Below are 24,305 nucleotides of genomic sequence, written 5' to 3'. Positions count from 1 at the left end.
GAACTGTTTAAAGATTCTTCTTTTGCACTCCATATCCAAAACAACAGCATTCAGGTTTGGAACAGCATGTGGGTGATTAAATAATGACAGAATTTTTATATTTGACTGAACTATTCCTTGAAGCACCGTCTTTCACACTTCTACACATGGACGGTGATTCTCACATTTACATAAACACCTCCAAATCTCAATTTGCATTTATATCCATCTCCATGCTGTCTCCTCTAGACATTTTATCAAAATGAATTCTTTTTTTAATCAACCGAGCCACCAATCTGTACTGTGTTAGAATGGTGAAGGGTGAAATTAGTGCGTTCACAAAGATTTGCACGTTGTTCGCATGGCCCACAAGCCATTCCTTGAAGCAAAGAAACTGGATGAAAATAAATTACATGTTTACTCTTCCAAAATGATGTACATGTGGCTAATAATTTGTGATTTGGATTCTGCATAATACATTTCAGTGCTGGTAATAACATAAACACTTCTAGTGCATAAGACGTGGGAGAGAGAAAGCTGCATTATGGATTAGCTTGGTGTGAATGCACTCTACTAAATATTTCAAAACCCTGTTTTCATCTACAAAAAATAAAAAAAAAACTATTTTGTGGCAAGCTCAGCGATGCAGAAATGCAAATCATATATTTGTAGAAATGCATGCATGTTTATGTGTGTGTATCCCCCACACAAATGTATTCAATACGTCAATGTGGCGATGCTCATTTTGTTGTCCAGATCTTTAGTTATTCAAAAATACATTAAAAATAATTTGCACAAAACAATGACTTGATTCCACCTCTACTAAGATGTTTTCAATTATTGAGTTCAAAGTCATTTTGATATTTTTTGGGGGGCTTAAAGTAAAACATGTATAAGTGATGTAACCGACCAGAGACAGTATGATGAAATAAAAGTCTGATTAAAAGCTGAAAAAATAAATAATAATAATTATCATAAGCAGTTTGGAATAATCTTTATTTATTACTTATTTAAATAAATAAGCAGTCAAAACATTGTTTTAAAATAGTATTAATATTAGAAAAACTTTGATTCACCAAATGAAAGTCATTTATGGCACCAACATGAACACAAAGATTAAATTTCTATTAATTTGACCTATGTTTTAAACTAAAATTTTAATTCTTTTTATCCCCTTTTCTCCCAATTTGGAATGCCCAATTCTCACTACTTAGTAGGTCCTCGTGGTGGCGTGGTTACTCACCTCAATCCGGGTGGTGGAGTCTCAGTTGCCTCCGCTTCTGAGACCGTCAATCCGCATATCTTATCACGTGACTTGCGGAGACTCACAGCATGTGGAGACTCATGCTACTCTCCGCGATCCACGCACAACTTACCACACGCCCCACTGAGAGCGAGAACCACTAATCGCGACCACAAGGAGGTTACCCCATGTGACTCTACCCTCCCTAGCAACCGGGCCAATTTGGTTGCTTAGGAGACCTGGCTGGAGTCACTCAGCACACCCTGGATTCGAACTCGCGACTCCATTCGAGCTACCCAGACCCCGTTAAACTACATTTTTAAAAGATTTCTCTTTTTTTTTTTTTCTCTCATTTTCATCTTGGGCAATCTTATTTGTCAAAGGCCCTCGAGATCATTTCATATTCATAAATCATTTGATACACAGTCAATAATGTTTGGTGACAGTAGACAGTTAATGCTGCAAAACTGCATTTACATAAGGACAATTTTGCATTAAATATTTAAAGTGATAGTTTGTCCAAGAAAATGAAAATTCTCATACATTCATACAGGGTTAGAACAATAAGTGAGTAATGGACAGTAAATGATTGCAGAATTAAATTTTTTTTGCATGAACCATCTCTTTAATGACAACAAAGCTATGTCACAAAGCCATACGAGTGAAAAGAGCAAATAAAGAAACTTACAATTAGTGAAACTCACTGTTAAGTTAGCGAACATGTCCTCTCTCTCTCATTCCCCGTGACGGAGTCTTGAGAAATGGCTTTATGCAAACACGACCAAGCAGAGAGTATCTGTCACTAGGGCTGCACCTAACAATTATTTTTTATCGATTAATCTAACGATTATTTTTCCGATTAGTCGATTAATCTAACGACTAATTTGCCGATTATTCTAAAGATTTTGTATAATTATTACTTGATTAATATAACAATTAATTAACCCAAAATAAATATAAAAACTTGTCTCATTAATATTTCAATATTTTATTAAATCATCTTCTCTTAAACACAAACAAATGTACAAGAAACAAAGTGTGCACTGCAGGGCATTATTCTGCAACAAAGTGCTACTATGAATGCAAACTTTAATACAGTGAAAAACACACTCTATTAGCATAACACACACACACACACACACACACACACACACATATACATATATATATATATATGTATGTATATATAAATTTCCAACATTCTTTTGAATGTCCGTGTACTAAAATAAAATATTTAATGCCATGAGTGTAACTTCATTTACTATTACTATTATTTTGAATGGCCATGGAAAATGAAGCAATGTGATAACAATTTTACCTGGTCACAAATAGTAGTCCGTTAATTTACCTGATGAACTTTCACCTTTTTGCTGACACTTCATGCTTCGCAGAGCTAATGTGTGCTTCTAAATCACTTGCACCTTTATTAGCAACTGACACATAAGTGTCAGCTTTACATGTCATACATTCTGCTTCCCACGGATCTCGACCTGGATGAAAGCATTGGAATATTTTGTGTAATTCTTCTGTAAATTTGCACTTTCGTTTGGGCATTGTTTCCACTCAGCTGTCATTTGCTGCTGCTGTCAAGCAACTGTTTGATGCCGAACACAACAGCGCTTCGCACGTTCGCGGAGAGACTGACAGGCAGGATAGTTTCTGCAAGCGTCTTATAATTGACCAACTGGTGTACGAGAAGGCGGGACTTACAAAGAGGGGTTAAAGCAATGCAAATATGCACACACACACACACAATGCAGTATTAGACCAGATGCACATCATAATGCAACTAAAGCCGAATCCCGGACATTTTCCCAAATTTAGAAATCCCGGCCGGACGCTTTTTTAAGGTCCGAAAAAGAGGACATATGGTCAACTTACGTTAACAGCGGTGCAGAAATTACTTTTAACATGGGGGTGATGAGGAAACATTTAGAAAATAAATTTAAAGTGACTACTACTAACAGAAACACGTGTTGTAATACTAATATGTCATGCTTGGGTGGAGACAAAATTAAACAGGACTTATGGTGCTGCCTTGCTGCCGTCTTGACAAAGCGCTCTGGGATGCTTTCGCTTCATGTTTTCGTTCATGGCGGTTATACTGCTGTGATAAGCCATTTCCAATTTGCATAGCTCACACAGCACCACATTGTTGGGTTTCTGGCTAAAATACTCCCATGCTTTAGATGACCGAAGGCAAGTTTTTTTAGCTGCAGCTTGTTCTTCGGGGGAATCCATACTTAAACCGGATGCTGCCATTTTAATCACTCCATTGCGACGCGCCGACGCATGTTATGCAAAACGACGTATTTCTGTAATCGATGACGTCGATTACGTCGATGAATCATCCCAGCCCTATCTGTCACACTCACAATCTCTAGTTACACTGGACACCCCCACAAGAATGCTCATCAAATAAGTTGTAACTACTAATTTTGACACTAATTTAACTCCACAAACACTAAATCACAGTACAATGTCTACCACAGGAGACAATAAGTCATTATGAAATATAAGTAGCTTAATGTAAATTCTAAATATCAGCACAAACAAAAGCATTTATGCAATATGCATCTCATTTATCAATAGGTTAATATAAATTACCTTTTTTAATCAACAAGATTTAAGGTTTTAGTGTTATCTTATGTAAACTAACTTAAGCTTAAGTGTTTTATTTTTAATCACATTTTTCCTTCATTTTTTTCATTTTAAATGGTCCTGCGGCATTACAATTGATTTATTTCAGGTGGGTGAGGGTGAGTAAATGATGACAGAATTTTCATTGTTGGTGCACTATCCCCTTAAGAGTGTGTATAATAACGATGCTGGACAGTGGCAGAGGAAGAAGAGCACATAATTTGGCTCTCTGGCAGTCAGTATACCGTCAGCAACACCTGCCCAGGTGCCGGCCCAAAACAGCAGTATTATTACAGTGTCAGCTTTAATCAGCAGTGCAGCAGGTACACTGAAATCTCCTGTGTGTGTTTGTGTGTGTGTGTGTGTGTGTGTGTGTGTCGTCAGCCCACTGACCACCAACTCCATCAGACAAGGAGGAAGATGCTGCATGCAGACAGTCCTCTACAGTAATTCATGCCTGCTTCAAACATCACTGGTACAGTAACTGGTACAAAATTTGCTCCAGTGCATGCTGTCATTGAAGCAAAAGGGGAAATGCAGTATGTATAAAATGTACATTATTCGATTAAACTTTACGCACATTGTTATGCTTATAATGTCATTTGTAATTAAAAATGTTTTATTTCATTATTTTCACGAGTGGTCTCAGACTTTTGGACACACTGTTTATATTTAAAGAGTTCTGTGTCACTTTTCATTCTGTTGTGACTAACTTCATTGTCTCTGACAAACCATAAACACAGCTTTAATCCAATAACATATAATTAAAAGATGAGATGTCACTCTTTATTAGCAACTTAAGTTCACACATTTCTTACAGACTGCCAGATCACAGAGAGTAACATTACGCTACAGTCCCAAATTACACTGCGAAGAGTTTTAATGCGCTGAAAAATGCCAGAAACATTTATTCAAACTGATCACAGACAACAGCAGTTTTACAAACATGCAATGCAGAGATACGCACCCCTGTTTAAAACAGAAAATATTAAAATGTCTTATAACTGAAGTATCATCAGACTGCAGAAGGATACAGTGCTGTTTGCGATCTCTCTTTATGACCACACAAATGTCTAATCGCTGAGCGTGCACCTGGCAAACCAGATCTGCAAGAAAACGATGCCAGTAGACCAGCTGCCCTGCCACAGGCATTCAACCCCACGAGATGTAACGAGAAACAAAAGGACAGGACTGTCTCACCGCCCTGCAGACAAACCACCACAACACACGCATTTAATGCCGACATGGACACAGTGATTTTACATGCACACCAATGTGCTGATAACTACCTAAAATCAGCTTATTCATAAAATCAGACAACGCAAGGAAACCACATTTACATGAGATTTGAAATCATCAGGTTATTCATGCTTTTGACGTCAGATATGTAAACAGTCATGCTCACAACACTTGCACACATTGGATAAGGCAGTAAGGACACCGATAAGTGTTTACATGCAACGCCAACGCGACATCAGGGTAACAGGCAAAAATTTATTTACGTCCATCAGTTTTTGATTAATCCGTTTATGACCTTACCACGATAAAGGAAAACCGTTTACATGATCACACACATTGTCAGCTTATTATATTTACATTTATGCATTTGGCAGACGCTTTTATCCAAAGCAACTTATAGTGCCCTTATTACAGGGACAATACCCCTGGAGCAACCTGGAGTTAAGTGCCTTGCTCAAGGACACAATGGTGGTGGCTGTGGGGATCAAACCAGTTATGTGCTTTAGCCCACTATGCCACCACCACTCCACTTATTAAGTATAATCTGTGTAAGAACATTTATGTAAATGCTCTCACTCATATTCAGCTGCAACTAACAACTAACTTTTTATTTTATTGTTTCATTAAATTGTTAATGTAAGCTGACTTAATATTATTCTAGTCAAAGTAACAATGTCCTTTAAAATATTACATGCTTGCACAATTTTGGAGATGGGCTGATTAGAATTTTTGGAGATGGGTTTTTAAAATTTGACTCTACATACTAATTACATCAATCTAATAGAGTTTCAGGATGGGCTGACCTGTGGAAGATACCAGGGCCAGGCTAAGTTTTCTAAGATCCACCTATGACACTCTTCCAAGCCCTGGAAATTTCTCTCTGTGGTATGGCAAAGAGGAGAGTTGTCCCCTCTGCGATGCCCCAAGAGCAAATCTGCAACACATGTTTGCTGGGTGCAAGACCGCCTTGGCACAAGGACGGTACAGGTGGCGGCATGATCAGGTTCTGTGAAAGCTGGCAGAGATCCGTGAGGTGTGTAGAATAAAGGCCAACAAAGGCCATCATGCTCCCCAGAGGAAGTACACTGAGTTTGTTAAAAAGGGAGGTGCTGTGCAAGGCACAGCACAGAGGGAGGAAAGGTTAATCCTAGCACATGGAAGTGATTGGTCGTGATTGGTGAATGGTGGTTGACCTTGGCCAGCAGCTAAAATTTCCTTATGAGATCGCCATTACCTCCTTGAGGCCGGACATAGTGTTATGTTTGGCATCAGCTAAGAAAGTCATAATGACTGAACTTACTGTTTCATGGGAAGAGGGACTGGAGGCAGCCTATGAGAGGAAGAAGTTAAAATATGCTGATCTGGCCTCTGAGTGCAGGGAAAATGGATGGCGGGTTGCCACTTACCCCGTGGAGGTCGGATGTCGAGGGATTATTGGAACATCAATGCAGCACCTGCTTGAAACATTCATATCTTTGGATCAGTGTTGAAGAAGTCTCTGAAGGAAATGGCAGAATAAGCAGAAAATGGGAGCTTCTGGCTATGGAAAATGGGGTGCACAGAAGTGAGAAAGTGGGAATAGGGAACAACTGCGAGTAGAAGAGGAAAGGAGTGGGAAGGAATTATTTACGCTGACCAACTCGGTCCTCATCCAGGGGTTTCTGAAGTGCGATTGAGTGGGGGAGCGAAACCATGCGAGGCCAAGCTAGGCTTTGAAGGAGCGGTTGACGCAGTCTCGCAGCTTACCTCTCACGTTACTCTCCTATTTAATCTGTTTGAGGATTGGTTTAAGGATAGGCACTGGACGGGTGGTAGGCAGAGATTGATAGCTTGTGTTTTTTTTCTAAAACAGAAGAGGCCATGGACGCAGGGTCCGTCTGCTCTGGGGGGGTGGGGGGGGCATGTTGAATGGAGCCCAGAGCAAAACGAGACTCAACAACCTCCGGAAAGAGAGCGGGTTAAATAGACTGGGAAAACTGTGCACCGGTGTTCCAAATCACTCGTCAGCCCAGCAATCACCTGCTAACATGACGGTGACCAACAGTGTCATAACAATGGGAAGCAAGAACGAAAGGCAATCGAAAGGATCCGGTGTCCAGCTGTGGGCAGGACCCCCACCCCAGGAGATGTTCCGGGATTAATGGGGCGAAACATCCATGATAGGTGGCTCCCCGCTGATGACCCCTTAGCAGGACAACTGAAGGCACCAGCGGAGGTGCGGCAGGCAGTAATGCCCAGCAGGTTTAGACATCTACCTGTGCATCTGAGACATAATGTATTATGCAAATTGCTAATTTTTTTTCTTTTCTAATTACACACACACACAAAAACACTTGAAACATGTGTTTACTAAGGCTGGGCATTAGATCAAATATTCACAATATATTTGTGAAGATTTTGCTTGTGATATAACATTATGCAACATTTTGAATATTACAAAGATTATAATTTGCTTTTTATTCTGCCATTACATTTCCTATAGCCTGTGTTATTATAGTGTGCGATACTTCCTTGTGTCGACACTCGCAAGTACAAGAGAGTGATTATTTTTTACTTCTTGCATTAAACATTTTGAATCTACTTGGCAATATGCCAGGTAAAAAAAAAAGATTAATCATGATCTTCAACTAAATTATAAACAATAATTTGTTTCTTTCTTCTTGTTTGCTGACTGTTTACTTGTACGAAAAATGTATTGAGAACTTAAAACCATGTTTACTCAAATTAGTTAGTATTTTGTTGTTTTAATATTGAAATTAGTATGAAATTGGAGAATCATCAAATTGCTTTGATATGTAAACAAAATGGACATTATAACTGAAATAAACCCAAATTAATCATAATCTAAGCGAATCGAGAGAATTTAATCTAATCATGGAAAACATCGATACCCAGACCTACTTGCCAAAAATGGATGTTTGGTAAAAAAAAAAATTTTTTTCTTCCTTTGAAGCACTTTTTCAACCTTTTTCAGAACACATAAATATTGAGATAGAAAACAAACATCGTCAAAATGATTAAAATACCGATATATCTTTTAATCTCTATTGTTCAGCCTTAGTGCTTACTATGAACATTATGGACATTTTATTTTGGTATTAAATAGACACAAATATTTAATATTTGGTATGAAATAGATGCCTCACATGTCCTCAGCTGACAGCTTCATTGAATTCTACCCGCTCAACACCAGTTTCATGTACAACAGTAAAGAGAAGACTCAGGGGTGCAGGCCTTATGGGAAGAATTGCAAAGAAAAAGCCACTTTTGAAACAGAAAAACAAAAAGAAAAGGTTCGAGTGGGCAAAGAAACACAGACATTGGACAACAGATAATTGGAAAAGAGTGTTATGGATCTTAACCCCATTGAGCTTTTGTGGGATCAGCTAGACTGTAAGGTGCGTGAGAAGTGCCCGACAAGACACATCTATGGCAAGTGCTACAGGAAGTGTGGGGTGAAATGTCACCTGAGTATCTGGACAAACTGACAGCTAGAATAACAAGGATCTGCAAAGCTGTCATTGCTACACGTGGAGGATTTTTTGATGAGAACTCGTACAATGATGAAGTAGTTTAAGAAGTTCTGAATATTGTTTTCAAATTGTAATAGTAATTTTTCATGTTATTAATGTCCTGACTATACATTGTGATCAGTTGAATGCCACTTTGGTGAATAAAAGTACCAATTTCTTTCCATAAGAGCAAAATCTGTACATTATTCCAAACTTTTGGCCACCAGTGTTTATATATATATATATACATACAGTTGAAGTCAGAAGTTTACACACACTTAGGTTGAAATCATTAAAACTCATTTTTTAACCACTCCACATAATTCATATTAGCAAACTATAGTTTTGGCAAGTTGTTTAGGACTTTACTTTGTGTATGACATGAGTAATTTTTCCAACAATTGTTTACGGACAGATTGTTTCACTTTTAATTGACTATATTACAATTCCAGTGGGTTTACATGCACCAAGTTAACTGTGCCTTTAAGCAGCTTATCCAGGAAATGATGTCAAGCCTTTCGACAATTAGCCAATTAGTTTCTGATAGGAGGTGTACTGAATTGGAGGTGTACCTGTGGATGTATTTTAAGGCCTACCGTTAAACTCAGTGCATCTTTGCTTGACATCATGGGAAAATCACAAGAAATCAGCCAAGACCTCAGGAAAACAATTGTGGACCTCCGCAAGTCTGGTTCATCCTTGGGAGAAATTTCCAAACACCTGAAGGTACCACGTTCATCAAACAATAGTACGCAAGTATAAACACCATGGGACCACGCAGCCATCATACTGCTCAGGGAGACGCATTCTGTCACATAGAGATGAACGTAGTTTGGTGCGAAAAGTGCAAATCAATGTGATGAAAGAAATAAAAGCTGAAATAAATAATTCTCTCTACTATTATTCTGAAATTTCACATTCTTAAAATAAAGTAGTGATCCTAACTGACCTAAGACATTTACAATTAAATGTCAGAAATTGTGGAAAAACTGAGTTTAAATGTATTTGGATAAGGTGTATGTAAACTTCTGACTTCAACTGTGTGTGTATGTATATATATATATATATATATACACAGGTGCATCTCAATAAATTAGAATGTCGTGGAAAAGTTCATTTATTTCAGTAATTCAACTCAAATTGTGAAACTCGTGTATTAAATAAATTCAGTGCACACAGACTGAAGTAGTTTAAGTCTTTGGTTCTTTTAATTGTGATGATTTTGGCTCACATTTAACAAAAACCCACCAATTCACATGCCCATCAGCTAATCAACGCAAAACACCTGCAAAGGTTTCCTGAGCCTTCAAAATGGTCTCTCAGTTTGGTTCACTAGACTACACAATCATGGGGAAGACTGCTGATCTGACAGTTGTCCAGAAGACAATCATTGACACCCTTCACAAGGAGGGTAAGCCACAAACATTCATTGCCAAAGAAGCTGGCTGTTCACAGAGTGCTGTATCCAAGCATGTTAACAGAAAGTTGAGTGGAAGGAAAAAGTGTGGAAGAAAAAGATGCACAACCAGCCAAGAGAACCGCAGCCTTATGAGGATTGTCAAGCAAAATCAATTCAAGAATTTGGGTGAACTTCACAAGGAATGGACTGAGGCTGGGGTCAAGGCATCAAGAGCCACCACACACAGACGTGTCAAGGAATTTGGCTACAGTTGTCGTATTCCTCTTGTTAAGCCACTCCTGAACCACAGACAACGTCAGAGGCGTCTTACCTGGGCTAAGGAGAAGAAGAACTGGACTGTTGCCCAGTGGTCCAAAGTCCTCTTTTCAGATGAGAGCAAGTTTTGTATTTCATTTGGAAACCAAGGTCCTAGAGTCTGGAGGAAGGGTGGAGAAGCTCATAGCCCAAGTTGCTTGAAGTCCAGTGTTAAGTTTCCACAGTCTGTGATGATTTGGCGTGCAATGTCATCTGCTGGTGTTGGTCCATTGTGTTTTTTGAAAACCAAAGTCACTGCACCCGTTTACCAAGAAATTTTGGAGCACTTCATGCTTCCTTCTGCTGACCAGCTTTTTAAAGATGCTGATTTCATTTTCCAGCAGGATTTGGCACCTGCCCACACTGCCAAAAGCACCAAAAGTTGGTTAAATGACCATGGTGTTGGTGTGCTTGACTGGCCAGCAAACTCACCAGACCTGAACCTCATAGAGAATCTATGGGGTATTGTCAAGAGGAAAATGAGAAACAAGAGACCAAAATATGCAGATGAGCTGAAGGCCACTGTCAAAGAAACCTGGGCTTCCATACCACCTCAGCAGTGCCACAAACTGATCACCTCCATGCCACGCCGAATTGAGGCAGTAATTAAAGCAAAAGGAGCCCCTACCAAGTATTGAGTACATATACAGTAAATGAATATACTTTCCAGAAGGCCAACAATTCACTAAAAATGTTTTTTTTATTGGTCTTATGATGTATTCTAATTTGTTGAGATAGTGAATTGGTGGGTTTTTGTTAAATGTGAGCCAAAATCATCACAATTAAAAGAACCAAAGACTTAAACTACTTCAGTCTGTGTGCATTAAATTTATTTAATACACGTGTTTCACAATTTGAGTTGAATTACTGAAATAAATGAACTTTTCCACGACATTCTAATTTATTGAGATGCACCTGTATATATATATATATATGCTTACAGTATATTCCGTTACATCCGGGACAATTTTACTGGTTGAACACCCCCAGATTACAACTGTGGCTGCACACAATCTGTCATTCAAAGTAAACAGTTTTAGAAAAGGATCTTCTATTCCACAGTATCAAAGAGAGAGAGAGAGAGAGAGCACTTCCGAGCACTTAAACAGAGAGAAGACTTTCCAAAGCGTTTTAAATATTTCATTAGGGATCACTGTTACTTCATGGATGGTTAGCGGTCTTGACTCGTGCCGGGGTCAGAGTGCAGTCAGTGCACAGGGAGTTTATGAGTCCAGTTCATTGGCAGTACACTGCACTCTCACACATTTAACCCATTCACAACCACAACATGACGTACAGCACACTACCAAGTTTAAGAGTGTTACCTGTTCAGAGTCAGATCCGTGCCAGATATAAGCCATGTTTAAAAGCTTAATTGCAAACAACCTCACCAAAACAATGGAATTGAGAAGATGTGAAAGATATGAATTTCCGGTAAAAATATCTACACATCCTTAAAACAAGAAAAAGCTCACTTGCCAAGCAGAATGGCATAAGATACTATGGTCCTATTTTAAGAGCCCTAGCGTTAAGCGCAGCGCAAAGTCAGTGGGCATGGCCATGAAGTTTGGTATTTTTGTGCAAGTATTCGGTAAGTCTAGGCGCAAGTGGGTTTGGCAAAATTGCACACGCAATGCGCAAAAAGGCTAGGCCAGGTGCAACTTAATTTGGAGGTTCTTTTCCTGTTTTTGCACTGTCTGCGTCCTATTATATAGTCCATTCCCTCAAGCATCAGCGATATAAACAAATACAGCACATTCACAGGAAGTTGGTTGTCTAAATGAACTGTATGCCATGAATTACATAGTTGAAAATGATGTTCTTTTGTGCATTAGCTGCGTCCTTGTTGAATGTCAGGCATATTTCTATGACAGTGACACACTCCTTTTATACTCATGAAAAATGTGATTCTCATCAGAATTTGGATGTAGACTCTGTTAAATTATAGAAAATGTACGTATTATTAATCATTTTCATCTACTGACACACAAATCATGGCTAGTATTAACAGTGATTGTATCAGCATGCACTTCACTTCTACCGGTCCATTTTGATTTGGAAAAATTACATTAATTTATTGAAACACAAAAAAATAAATAAACCATAAATATTTCAAAATTAAAAATACACTTCAGACTAAACAAACATATAATCAAGATAACAAAGTGGCCTAAAAAAAAAAAAAAAAAAAAAATTCAAATATTTTACCCCCTCCAACTTCTTCAACTGGCCCCTTTTGCAGTGACTTAATTGAAAAATAAACCATGACCTCTAGATCGTTTAACACAAATCTCAAAAATGTTTGTTTCATAAAATGGCTACAACAGTGATTGTCAGGGATTTAATTTAATTTTTCACTATATTTTAAAAGTTTGGACATGGACTTTATTACCACCAACTAGTGGAATCTCTAAACTGGTTTTAAAACGTCTTGGCGCAATGACCTATTTCAGAGGAAAACAGCAAATTGCGCTTTACGTCACTTCACTAACATGCAATACACCCACAGTTTATGCAAACACTCCCAGCCACGGCCACTGGCACGAAAACTGCACTAAGAATTAGCGCTCTCTCGAAAACTGGATAAAGCTTGGTTTATACTCGACGCAGCCGCTTGTTCGCAAGGGTGTGCGTGCACAAAGTGGCATCATCACAGCGTTCACCTGTTCTTCGCAAAGCTCCGTTTTGCACGGTCATGCACGTGCCAATTTTTGTACGTTTTCACTGCTTCAATCCCATTGGACGAATTCAAAGAAAGGGACATGGCACATGTTCCTATGCGTTTGGGGCAGAGTAAAACTACTGCAAATAACTACTGCATAAAAATGTTAAAATGACAATGTTTTCACAGCGAAATTACCTGTTGCAGCTCATCAGTTGTTCTTCTTCAGAAAGACAAGTAAGCCTATTCAAACGATACGCTAAAGTTTGGTTTCATTAATATACAACTGAACAGCTCGTTTATTTTACAATGTGTAAAATAACTTTTTTAACGTGTTCTAAATTTAATTGGAGTTCATGCATTTGTATATGTAAACAAATCTGTAAACAAATAAAAGTGCTTGAGCCACCAAAAGCTGCGCACACGAGAGGCGATGCGGTGCTAGGTGAAAGTATAAACAAGGCTTGAGACGTTGGTCGTAGCGCTGCACTCTGCGCACTCACGAAAACAGAGCCCTAAGTCTTGTTTGGAGAAAAATGTAACAAAATTTGGTGAGGTTAATGCAGGCTGACACGGTCAAGAACCCATGAAAGATTTCAAGACTCTTGTCTATTCAACACGGTGCTATAAACAAAATATTGAGACATCTACCATGAAAGCAGTTTACTCTTAAGCATAAGGGCCCAAGGAGCAATTTTATAGAACACAACACCTTGTGTAAGATGCGTTCTGCTCAATCTCCTCATCAAGAAAGCTAGAAACAGCTCCAGTCGAGAAGGGCATCATCTAAGGAGCGCAAACGACCCAGTTTTAGAAGGGTGCCTCAATAACATTAGCAAAAGCAATTAACCTTTAGCCGGCAGCTCCTTAAAGCGAACACAGTGCAAACACGTTCTTTATTGGCACTGATTATGTACTATAATAGAGAAGCATATAAAATATTGACCTAGAATGGATATAACACCCCATGAATACATTCTTTGTGACAATTTGGCCTTTCTATGTTTGGGTTTTGGAAAGAAAATCACTTGTAAAATGTATGAGGTACAGTAGGAAGGCAACATGGCACATTCAAATCTAACATCCTGTCTACTAAGATGTCTTAGTCGGGTCAGTTTTTAAAGGCAGATTTTAATAACGCTGACAAAAGAAGTTAAATTATTTACAAATGTAACTTTTTTTAGCGTATGACTATTTCTACTGAGAAATAAGCATTTTAAGTATTAAATATTTGATGGGTTATCTCTAAAGCTCACTTTAATTTGTTTAGTTTTTTTAGCTTTAGACATGACGTTACGATGTTGGAAAACTCTCTCTTTATTATATTTTATTTTTTCCACTGCATCCAGCTGTATTTTTTTTTAAGGCTGTGTGGGGTAAAAAAGAAGGTCAACTTTTAAAAGTGCATCTTGAGACACCTGCGTTCTGTTATATGCTTTGCGCTGCATCTAGCTTTTTTAGCGCAAGAACGTATTCAGTCGGAACTAGTGATCGACCAATATATCGCAGAAGCCGATAAATCGGCCGATATTCTGACTTTTTTAATTAGCGGCATCGGTCGATAAATTTTCCCGTTTGGCCGATTTTTTTCTTGAGGGTGCCGAAAATTGCCTGTTTGCATGTAAACGGCCAGTCACAGTTTGTTTTGTTGTTACGTGCCATCGTGTTACTACAATAATAGACCGGTGTGCAACAAAGTGTCATTTAAACGGTCTGCATATCAGAGCCGCAGCAGACACATTTAAGCTCATAATGTTAAAGTGCTCGCCTGTTTCATTCTCCCGCTCTCTCCTCAGTTCCCTGTAAATGATAAAATGGCAAATATCAATGAAAACTAATATCATATACTGTCTGCAAATATGAGCATATCTCGTTTAAACAGATATAATAAACCAACCTCACACAACTTCAGCAGATCCAGCGTCCTGTGGAATGCTCATTTATTAACCTCTAAAGCATGTATTCCATCAGCCAGAATCAAAAACTTCAGGATCAGGATCAAAAGTTCCTCTGATTCACAAATCATGATGGTCAGTCCGTGTCAATCCAAGCAGGCGATCCAGGCTGTTTAAACTGTCAGGAGATTGAGGCTCACACGGGATCCGCACAAGCGCAACTGTGCAACTTCAAGGCTGTGTCCGAAACCAGGAAAACGCTGCCTCCGGAGGCATGATGAAAATAAGGTGCTTTTCAAACTGTTCAGAGATCAGTTTCCTTACAAATTCCATTCTTTCAAAACAGCTGTCAGTTAAGCCATTAACTGATTAGGCAGCAATGTAGCAAGTCAGCTGCTTACGTTTTCGGATGCAGCCCAAGGTAAAAGAGCTTCACGTGTGCTACAAGAAAATGTCTTATTCACTATTATCTGTGTGTACAGTTGGTTTGATTCGATATTTTTTGAGTAAATGCATTTGCAACCATGGACAGGCCATCCATGGTTGCTGGACTACTGTGTGTACTGGTATTTCCTTCTTCCTAAAACATAAAATTTCTTCATGTGCAAATGAATTACTAAAATTTGATGACTAAACAGAAATCTGAAGAAACTGCTATCTACCATTTAAAATGCAATATTATTTTTTAGTTTTGTGTGAAATTTTGTAAATATAAAGCTAAATAAGAGTTTATTATTATTTTTATTAGCAATTTTATGTTTGCTATTTACTATGTTATATTGTGTGATATATCGGCATTGTATCAGCTTGTTGGCCACCTTGCTCTCTGGATGTCGGCATCGGCAATTAAAAAACCCAAATCGGTCCACCACTAGTCTGAACAGTCCATTATCCCACTGCCTTCGCATGTTTACAAAAAGACAACTGAAAAACAGTGCAGATGGACGTAAAAATGTTTTCATAGTGAACGCCCCATAAGAATACAGTAGACAGCAAGGCTATATTTGTGAACAGATATAATGGTCCAACATAGCTAAGCTCTGACTTCATGAAACACACTTGAACCAGATAATCAAGGTCTGCAGGTTTATATGATAATTACAGGCACGTGTTTTGGAGCAGCACTGAATCTAAACTGCAGGAAAGATCTCCAGGAACTGCTTTAAACAACTCCAATCTGAAGGAAACATCCACTTTATTGTCATTCATATTTTCTTAATGTTAATAAAGAACAGCCTGCATGCAGATGTGATTTTAGCATTTCAAAATATACTGCCCATCTTGGCCATAACATAGGAAATGTAGTAATTTGTCAAGATTGAATCAATGTACAAGAAAACTGAAATGGGCTACAGAATATTAATACATTAGTCTGATCAACTCATTTTTAGCAGGGGTAAGATGTGGGTAAAAATGTCTGACAGGTAATTTAAAGCAATTTCACTTTAATCTAGAACAAATAGCTACATATGATATAGAAATTGTAAATGTCAACATTAATTACTATTACTTTAATTACCTAAATAATTCACTGTAGTAGCATGATTAGCATGTGGATGGGGGTTTATTAGCATAGTGATTATAATATTGGCCTTGTAATTCAAACATTCATGGGAAAATCCAAAGAAATCAGCCAAGACCTCAGAAAAAAAAAATTGTGGACCTCCACAAGTCTGATTCATCCTTGGGAGCAATTTCCAAATGCCTGAAATGTATACCACATTCATCTGTACAAACAATAGTACTCAAGTATAAACACCATGGGACCACACAGCCATCATACTGCTCAGGAAGGAGGCACATTCTGTCAACTAGAGATGAACGTAGTTTGGTGCGAAAAGTGAAAATCAATCCCAGAACAACCGCAAAGGACCTTGTGAAGATGCTGGAGGAAACAGGTAGACAAGTATCTATATCCACAGTAAAACGAATCCAATATCGACATAACCTGAAAGGCTGCTCAGCAAGGAAGAAGCCACTGCTCCAAAACCGCCATAAAAAAATCCAGACTACAGTTTGCAAGTGCACATGGGGACAAAGATCTTACTTTTTGGAGAAATGTCCTCTGGTCTAATGAAAAAAAAAGTGAACTGTTTGGCCATAATGACCATCGTTATGTTTGGAAGAAAAAGCGTGAGGCTTGCAAGCCGAAGAACACCATCCCAACCGTGAAGCATGGGGGTGGCAGCATCATGTTGTGGGGGTGCTTTGCTGCAGGAGGGACTGGTGCACTTCACAAAATAGATATCATCATGAGGAAGGAAAAGTATGTGGATATATTGAAGCAACATCTCAAGACATCAGCCATGAAGTTAAAGCTCGGTCGCAAATGGTACTTCCAAATGGACAATGACCCCAAGCATACCTCCAAAGTTGTGGCAAAATGGCTTAAGGACAACAAAGTCAAGGTATTGGAGTGGCCATCACAAAGCCCTGACCTCAATCTGATAGAAAATTTGTGGGCAGAACTGAAAAAGCATGTGCGAGCAAGGAGGCCTACAAACCTGACTCAGTTACACCAGTTCTGTCTGGAGGAATGGGCCAAAATTCCAGCAGATTATTGTGAGAAGCTTGTGGAAGGATACCCAAAACATTTGACCCAAGTTAAACAATTAAAAGGCAATGCTACCAAATACTAACAAAGTGTATGTAAACTTCTGACTCACTGGGAATGTGATGAAAGAAATAAAAGCTGAAATAAATCATTCTCTCTACTATTGTTCTGATATTTCACATTCTTAAAATAAAGTAGTGATCCTAACTGACCTAAGACAGGGAATGTTTTCTACGATTAAATGTCAGGAATTGTGAGAATAAATGTATTTGACAAAGGTGTATGTAAACTTCTGACTTCAACTGTATATAGTGTACATATAAAAATGTTATATGATTTATTTACACCGCTATTTAATATACAGCTATGTGGTCCATCCTATCTGAATTTAGCATTAACATAATTAGTTTTACAACATTCATTTTACTGCCTTGATGCTTTTGTTTTTAACACAACATAATATTATGCTGTTTTTGCATGTGTTATGAATAAACTTATCTTTTGGTTTGCATCCACCCAATTACTAAAAGTTAGTTTTAATCATTTAGTCATTTAATACACTGAATTAACCCACAATTGGCATTGTGGTTATGCAAAATATAACCATTTCAAATTTCCAGCAAAGATAATAGATATTCTGCTACCATTATATAAAATTAGTGCAACATTCATTGTCAATATGGCACTAGATTTCCTAATTTTGTTGTGACAGAACTAATTTTCCAGATTCCATTCACGGCTGTCAGTGTTGATCTCGGTCTATCCCGGGACACAGACATCTGCTCCCTTGACTTAAATATTTTTCCCCGCAATCTCTGTCTATATCTTCTGACATGTGCCAATTAAGTTGTCTGGATCTAAGAGGCGAAGGCCCCAGAGAGCGCCACACAGCAGGGGTCCCAGCATGATATCTCAGCCTCAACATCACTAAAAAACTGTCTTCAAAGTATCCAGCTATCAGCTTTAAAAAAGGCTTTAAAGAGCATAAAATGACCCATGACTCAATGATACATCAGTTATAAAGGCACGGTCAAATTTGCATTTGCACGGTGAAATTCAGTGGGCAAAAATGGCGTGGGCGGATGTTGAGCACTTGAAAAACCAGCAAAACTCTTTTTGACAAGCTGCCTCTTTTTAATGCTGAACTTTATACTCTGTGAGAGTATACTCTCTGTTAAAATGATATCCTTATCCATTGTGAATATTCAGTGTAGCTGTGTACGAAATACGCACCCACACAGAGGTCACTGCCAAACCAAATAACTTTCTATTACAAATTCCCCTGTCAAAGTTCACCAAACTTGAACTTGGGAATTTCTTTACCACCTGAAGTCCATCGCGTGAAATTCACGATCACGCGGATTCGCATTGAGATTACTGTATTTCGCCCACGGAATTTCACAGTGCAAAGGTAAATGTAGTCGCGCCTTTAAGGGATAGTTCACCCAAAAATATAAATTCTCTCATCATTTACTCACCTTCATGCCATCCCAGATGTGTATGAATTTCTTTCATCTGCAGAACACCATCAAAGATTTTTAGAGTATATCTCAGCTCTGTAGGTCCATACAAAGTGAATGGTGATCAGACCTTTGAAGCTCCAAAAGCACATAAAAGTAATCCATATGACTCCAGTGGTTAAATCCATATCTTCAGAAGTGATGTGATAGGTGTGGTTGAGAAACAGATTGATATTTAAGTCCTTTTTTACCATTAATCTCCACTTTCACTTTCAAATTCTTCTTCTTGTGTTTTTGGTGATTCACATTCACATTCATGCTTATCGCCACCTACTGTGCAGGGAGGAGAATTTATAGCAAAAAAAAAAAAAAAGACTTAAAAATATTTATTTGTTTCTCACCCACACCTATCATATCGCTTCTTGAGATATGGATTAAAACACTTATGGAGTCTTATAGATTACTTTTATGTTGCCTTTATGTGATTTTTGGAGCTTCAAAATGTTGGCACCCATTCACTTTGTATGGACCTACAGAGCTGAGATATTCTTCTAAAAATCTTCATTTGTGTTCAGCAGAAGAAAGAACGTCAAAGATGTCATATGCATCTGGGATGGCACAAGGGTGAGTAAATTATGAGAGAATTTTCATTTTTAGGTGAACTATCCCTTTAAGAAATCAAGAACGTTCCAGGGTTCTGGAACATCTGTGGCCACACAAACTGATTTCTGCTTCTACAAACATTTGTGAAAGAATGGGCCGCTCTCAGGAGCTCAGTGAATTCCAGCGTGGTACTGTGATAGGATGCCACCTGTGCAACAAGTCCAGTTGTGAAATTTCCTCGCTACTAAATATTCCACAGTCAACTGTCAGTGGTATTATAACAAAGTGGAAGCGATTGGGAATGACAGCAACTCAGCCACGAAGTGGTAGGCCACGTAAAATGACAGAGCGGTGTCAGCGGATGCTGAGGTGCATAGTGTGCAGAGGTCGCCAACTTTCTGCAGAGTCAATCGCTACAGACCTCCAAAGTTCATGTGGCCTTCAGATTAGCTCAAGAACAGTGCGTAGAGAGCTTCATGGAATGGGTTTCCATGGCCGAGCAGCTGCATCCAAGCCATACATCACCAAGTGCAATGCAAAGCGTCGGATGCAGTGGTGTAAAGCACGCCGCCACTGGACTCTAGAGCAGTGGAGACGCGTTCTCTGGAGTGACGCTTCTCCATCTGGCAATCTGGTGGACGGGTCTGGGTTTGGCGGTTGCCAGGAGAACGGTACTTGTCTGACTGCATTGTGCCAACTGTGAAGTTTGGTGGAGGGGGGATTATGGTGTGGGGTTGTTTTTCAGGAGCTGGGCTTGGCCTCTTAGTTCCAGTGAAAGGAACTATGAATGCTTCAGCATACCAAGAGATTTTGGACAATTCCATGCTCCCAACTTTGTGGGAACAGTTTGGGGATGGCCCCTTCCTGTTCCAACATGACTGCGCACCAGTGCACAAAGCAAGGTCCATAAAGACATGGATGAGCGAGTTTGGTGTGGAAGAACTTGACTGGCCTGCACAGAGTCCTGACCTCAACCCGATAGAGCACCTTTGGGATGAATTAGAGCGAAGACTGCGAGCCAGGCCTTCTCGTCCAACATCAGTGTCTGACCTCACAAATGCGCTTCTGGAAGAATGGTCAAAAATTCCCATAAACACACTCCTAAACCTTGTGGAAAGCCTTCCCAGAAGAGTTGAAGCTGTTATAGCTGCAAAGGGTGGGCCGACGTCATATTAAACCCTATGGATTAAGAATGGGATGTCACTTAAATTCATATGCGTCTAAAGGCAGATGAGCGAATACTTTTGGCAATATAGTGTATATATTCCATGGTATTTATCATTTAAAAACTTTTACTATTTTTCTATATAAAGTTTACTTCAGTTATGGTTTTGTTGATTATTATAACAGTTAAATAAACTGCAATTGAACTGCATAGTTTGTGCCCTGTTGTTAATTTTTAACTTATAATTTAATTGACCAAGTTAGAAGATTCCCTGTCTAATTCACAGCATCAGCTGAGAGAGAATTTCTTTCATACCGTAGGTAAGCTAATGGACATTATAAATGAAATATACCCAAATGAATACTGAAATCGAATCAAATCAGGACATCTGTAATGAATTAATGAATTTTAAAGTATTTATTACCACACAGTGTCTCTGATGGATTCACATCACTTAGTACAGGTGTGCTCTTTTATTCCCCTATAAATCACAAAGCTCCTGATAAAAAAGTTCAATAAAAAACAACCATCTTAAATAGCTAATTAACCACATCATGTTTGCCGATGATTGCTCAGAGGACATGAGGACACTTATACATGCTTTTCAATGTCACTTCAACATGAAACTGCTTTAAAAAACCTCTGAGACATTTAATCAATTCTCTTGCCCTCTAGTAAAAATTATTTCAAGAAACCGTCAACCCGATCTCATGAAAATTCGTACATATTTTATGAGTTGGCTATTTCGTACGAGTTCGCTCGTATGAATTTGTACACGTGCAAATGCCCGGATGTCTAATGTGGAAGTAAGCGTGAGTTTCACGCACGAGGCGTTAAGGATGTACTTATTAATATTATGCCCTTACCCAAACCCCTTATCTAAATCTAACCGATCAATAGAGTGTGTAAACATGATAGGGACAGAAGAAAGTAATTGTCACGTACTAGATGGAAACGATGTCCAGCGATATCATTCGCTGTAGTGAAAGTAGTACGATATCATACGAATTAGCCAAATTTAGAAAAGTTGCACAAATCCTTAAGATTTCACCGTGAGAGTGTGTTGAAACTGTCATGAAAAACAGAAGAATAACAGTTTATGGTAATACAAGAAATCATGCTTCTTCCGGAAAGAGACCAAATCTCTAGAATCTCTTCATTTTCTTTTGATTTTGGGGTGAAAAATGACCCGGACTGGTTCTTGACAGGTTTTGTGAGATTCACTCGACCATATTTGAACTCGGTACACAGACAAGACTGCTGTTCGCTCGAGTCTAAACTCACTCATGTGCTGAATATCTCCAGAAGAGAACTGTTCAGTGTTCAGTGTGAAATCCATCAAACTGCTCTGATCTGGAGATCTCCAACACTTACTGAAGCCTAAAGACTTAAAGACCAGCGTCAACATGAGGACAAAACTCAATTAAGGGCTTTTCCAAGACAGATCTCTGTTAAATTTTTTTCATTTCTGCTCTGTGTAGTCACCATGGAGCTGAAAGAGCTGGCAGCAATTTTAACCATCTGTGTGAATTTACAATAGTCTAAAAATGTAACTTACAATTCTGGAATATCTCATCATATAATCTTAAATACTTTAGACTGCACATATAAGCTGAAGTTTTATCATAAAGACTTATCAAACTCATTTTAAGGCCCTTTAATTTTCCCTTAACAGTGAAATTTAACACTAAACATTATTACACAGCTTTTATGGGAATGTCCATTTATAAGGTTGCTTTAATTGCAACATAGAAAAATGTGCTAAAATGTTGAATATTCAATATGACAGTCAAATGTGACTTTTACCAATGATTTATGTTGAAGACACAATAAATAATGTCCTTAACCATGCTTTTAAGCAGCCACTGATTATAAAAACACTTTGGGGACTATTGTGTGCCTTTTGCAAGCTTTGACATTCAATATGCATTTTTTTTTTTCAACTTGAAATTGTAATTTAACCCAAAATAAAACTACAATGAACTTACTTAAAATAAAAGTTTCAAGTCTGTGAAATTGCAAAACATGCAACAAATTATTTAACAAATACATTTTAACACCCACGTGTAATTAAATGCTTAATTCTGGAACCAAAAATCAGTATCAAATAACAAGTGCAAATATTTATAAACCAGTTTCAATGGATGCACACCTGTAACTGTTGGACTTCTGTTTGGAAAAGTGAAATCTGGTTTTCCAGAAACTCTTTTCCCAATTCAAGTGGGCAGAACCATGCAGTGTGCCAGGACTAATGCCAACACTATGCCCTTCCAAAAGATCCAGGTATCAGCTATAGATCAGCACATATGTAGTATAGAATCTATAGTTTTATCCATATAGGTAAATAAGACAGCCTTTGGAGATGTTATACAAGTCTGTCTCCATACAAAAGGCATTCAGAGAATCACATTCATTTATCACACATGCATTGCAGTAATATTCCAGCAGCATTAGTTTAATAAGCCAGTATGATGTAGAAAGTCCAGCAGTCTTACCTTCAGTCCGCCGGTGTGCTTGTTTAAATGGATCTGTCCATTGGACACACTGAGCTCTTGTGATTCATTCTCTCAGAAATCCTCGTGCTGCTGCTGTGAGTGTGAAAGGCGTTCATACACACCAGTGATGATGATGATGATGATGATGATGCTCGGATCTTCAGTGTGTGTATGCGTATGTACAGACGGCCTGCTCACACACTGACCGGTGCTCTGTGAGTGTGTGTGTGTGTGTGTGTGTTTGTTTCAGTAACACTCTCTCTGCTCCGCCCCTTTAACACTCTATTATTAATGGACACCTAGCGGCCTCTGTCGACACACTGTGGAAGTGCAGGAAGTTTTAAATAGCATTTTAAATGCTGTTTGAATTGCTGCATGGCACAGTGGGAAGTGAACCATATTTAAATCGTATTAAAGGTATTTATGAAATAGTAAAATTAGGAAACGTAACAGTAAAATCATTGTATTGGCTGACAGAAGTGATTGCAATGCAAAATTAATTGTGCAAAATTACAACATATACATGACAACCTGCCCCTGATAGTAATAATTCCTTACATTTATACAGCATTGTCCTAGGCACTCAAAGTGCTTTACATAGTATAGGGGGACTCTCCTCAACCACCACCAGTGTACAGCATCCACCTGGATGATGTGATGGCAGTCATAGTGCACCAGTACACTCACCACACACCAGCTACTGGTGGAGAGGAAAGAGTAGAGTGATACAACCAATTATTGGATGGGGATTATTAGGAGGCCATGATTGATAAGGGCCAATGGCCAGGACACCAGGGTTACACCCCTACTCTTTAGGGGTGGATTTTTAATGACCACAGAGAGTCAGGGCCTCCTGTTTAGTTTATCCTCTCATCCGAAAGATGTGCCTTTTTACAGTATAGTTTCCCCATCACTGTACTGGGGCATTAGGACCCACACAGACCACAGGGTGAGCACCCCCTGCTGGCCTCCCTAATATCACTTCCAGCAGCAACCTTAGTTTTCCCCAGGAGGTCTCCCTTCCAGGTACTGACCAGGCTCAACCCTGCTTAGCTATAGCAGGCAACCAGACAAGAGCTACAGGGTGATATAGTACCTGATATTAGCCTGATGGAAAATTCCCCTGTTGTTATAACAACAGTTC

The 24,305-nt window shown here is 38.7% G+C and overlaps 1 protein-coding gene across 2 annotated transcripts in view; it reads right to left on the bottom strand.

Moving 5' to 3' along the window:
* Window positions 1–23,305, bottom strand: part of LOC127410695 (kelch-like protein 29) — a 174,852-nt gene extending 151,547 nt beyond the window's left edge. For both annotated transcript variants that reach the window (XM_051645862.1, XM_051645863.1), the window contains exon 1: window positions 23,162–23,305. The gene's annotated coding sequence lies outside the window, so the exon portion shown is untranslated. The remainder of the gene's footprint in view (window positions 1–23,161) is intronic.
* Window positions 23,306–24,305: the final 1,000 nt, after the last annotated feature.

This window comes from Myxocyprinus asiaticus, chromosome 20 (genome assembly GCF_019703515.2).
Source record: "Myxocyprinus asiaticus isolate MX2 ecotype Aquarium Trade chromosome 20, UBuf_Myxa_2, whole genome shotgun sequence".
Lineage (NCBI taxonomy): Eukaryota > Metazoa > Chordata > Actinopteri > Cypriniformes > Catostomidae > Myxocyprinus > Myxocyprinus asiaticus.
This window is presented reverse-complemented; position numbering and strand designations above follow the sequence as displayed.